Source organism: Arachis ipaensis, chromosome B8 (assembly GCF_059453495.1).
Source record: "Arachis ipaensis isolate K30076 ecotype BB chromosome B8, ASM5945349v1, whole genome shotgun sequence".
NCBI classification, from domain to species: domain Eukaryota; kingdom Viridiplantae; phylum Streptophyta; class Magnoliopsida; order Fabales; family Fabaceae; genus Arachis; species Arachis ipaensis.
This window is the reverse complement of record NC_142443.1, coordinates 59,030,953-59,033,466: the sequence shown is the minus strand read 5'-3', so window position 1 is coordinate 59,033,466 and position 2,514 is coordinate 59,030,953.

Here is a 2,514-nt window from a genome sequence, read left to right as displayed (position 1 = left end):
CTGTTTTAAGTGCTCATAACGTCACTTGTCGCGATGTTCTATCTGATCCATGCGCTCAAAGAAGCGCTGCACAAGACAGTAAGTCGGCTGAGATGACGATGGTGGTGCTGGCCTGGTAGATGCAGATGGTGTTGTCGAGGGTCCTGCTGCTGCTGAAGAAGAAGCTGACTCAGATGCTGCTACTATGGCAGCTCGGTCTCTACGCTGGACTGCTAGGTGGTCACCAACCCAAGTCCCCACGGAATAACTTTCTCCTTGCCGTGGACTGCTGGTGGTGACTCATCATCTGGTAGCCAAGGTACCCCTACCCGGTGAGCGTGCTGCGTGACCAAAAATGGGAAAGGAAGGTTGCCCCTGATATGGGCCCGCCATATGAATCGTCTGATAAGTCGGGAAAGGTACAGCTCCTTCCCCTCAAGGACGCACCAGATCAGGACAAGCATATCAACTGGAATCTCGGTGAAGTGAGTGCTAGGCATGACATAATGGGACAGGATCTGTTTCCATACCTTGGCCTCCTTCATCCGATATTCAAACTGCATGCCCTTGGGATTCACTTTAGAGGAATCCATCTCCCAAGGTGCACCCGGTTGGGCAACCACACTATGCAGTGCATCATAACCAAAGGTCATGCTTTTCATAACCAAAGGTCATGCTATTCATCTCCTCCTATGCTAATCATAACCACACTATGCAGTGCATCATAACCAAAGGTCATGCTATTCATCTCCTCCTCAGCCCTTTTGAAAACATCCTTATCACTGATTTTAGGCTGACAGTTGAGGATCTCCTCAATATCCACCTCTGTGACCATGATCTGGCGGTCTTTGAGATGAACTGAGTTAAGGGTCACTCTGAAGAAATTGCAATAGGACTCTCAGACCCAAGAGTCATTCACTCTAGCTAGCTCTCTGTCTAGGAAGGCCCAGCCCCTCTCCTCAATCCAGTGCTCAGTATACTGTCTCAGATCAGAGGGGATAACTAGCTTTTTCTTCAGAATAAGCTTATGCCCCTCAAAGTACGGAAATCGGAGCTCACAATATAGATTGGTGAACCTTTCTGAGTTGGTAGCAGGCATGGCTTGATCCGCCTTTTCCTTCTCAGAAAGGCGCTTCTCAGATATATCGGAGGTCACCCGCTCAGTAGCTGACTGAGACCTCTTCCTTTTGCTGGAGGTGGCCTTGGCTTTTCCTTTACCTTTGTCAAACATCCTGAAAAATAGAAATCACAGGATACAGAATATTAAGCAAAGCAGAGAAATGGGAACCAAGTATATAAACAACAGATAGAAAACAGAAAACAGAAGGGTATTGAGGTACATTCATGAAATGAGCCAAAAAAATAAATTCTTGGAATGCAAGAGAAAATAGAATTCAGACATCAATCAGAAACACAATCTAAGAATTCATGCAATGATAGTAAAGATGCTTGTTTGTTAAGAAACAACAATTATCATGCCCAAAAGAATATAAAAGAGTTAGTTTGAAAAACTAAAAAGAAAAGTTAGAAAGTCGATTAAGTCAAAAGTTAGAAAAGTGGGTTAAAAATCAGTGGCATGATAATTATTGAACTTAAAAAGTAGGATCAAAAATTTTCAAAATAAGCATGCTCACATTCATGAAGACGATGCAAGTCATTGATCATGAAATATGTTATGCACTATAAATGCAAAAAGAGATGAGATCATCATCAATGAAGTTGGTCATTAAATTTGTAAAGATTGGTGTAAAAGAATTGAAATATGCACTTGGTGTAACCAAAAGAGGGTTGAAAACAATTTCTATTTTAAAAGGTTTACACCAGTGGAAAGCACCAATTATTACAAACATAAGAACCTCAATTAAAAAGAGACAAGTTCAAGTCAAATGGCAAAATTACGGAAATAGCTTCATTGGTTAAAGAAGATGGAAATTGAACTTGAACCAAGAAACTGAAAAGGTTTTGACTTAAACTTGAAAGATTGAAGGCACACAAGAGATTCGCATTGACTTGGTTAATCAAGGTCCTATTCGACACAGAAATCCGTCAAATGATTCCTTGACTCTGTCAATCATAAATGCACATGAAAGGGAACCAAAAGGAATGTGGAGATGCTAACCGAATGAATCATTAGTTGAACTTGGCCAAGATAAAATGTACCAAGGTAAAACAGCACCAAATTCAATTCACAATTTGCAACTTAATAGCACAAAAATTTTTGAAAATTTTGGCAGCATCTCGGCAGTAAATTGGATGTTCCCGGATATAAACAAGCAGCAAAAACTCAGCCCATATGAATTCAAAACAATTCAGATAACATTAGCAACCATAATTTCAAATGAACTAAGGTGCATATTCAAACATTAGCAGCAATCTCAATCCATATGAACTTCGGATAGATTTAACCAAGATCTAAACACAATAAACTCGTATCAATTGGCATTAGTAAGCAGAATAGCATAGTAGCAATATACAGCTCAATTGAACCTCAAACAGAACGTACTAAAATAGAACATTACAAGTCTCAGGTGAGTT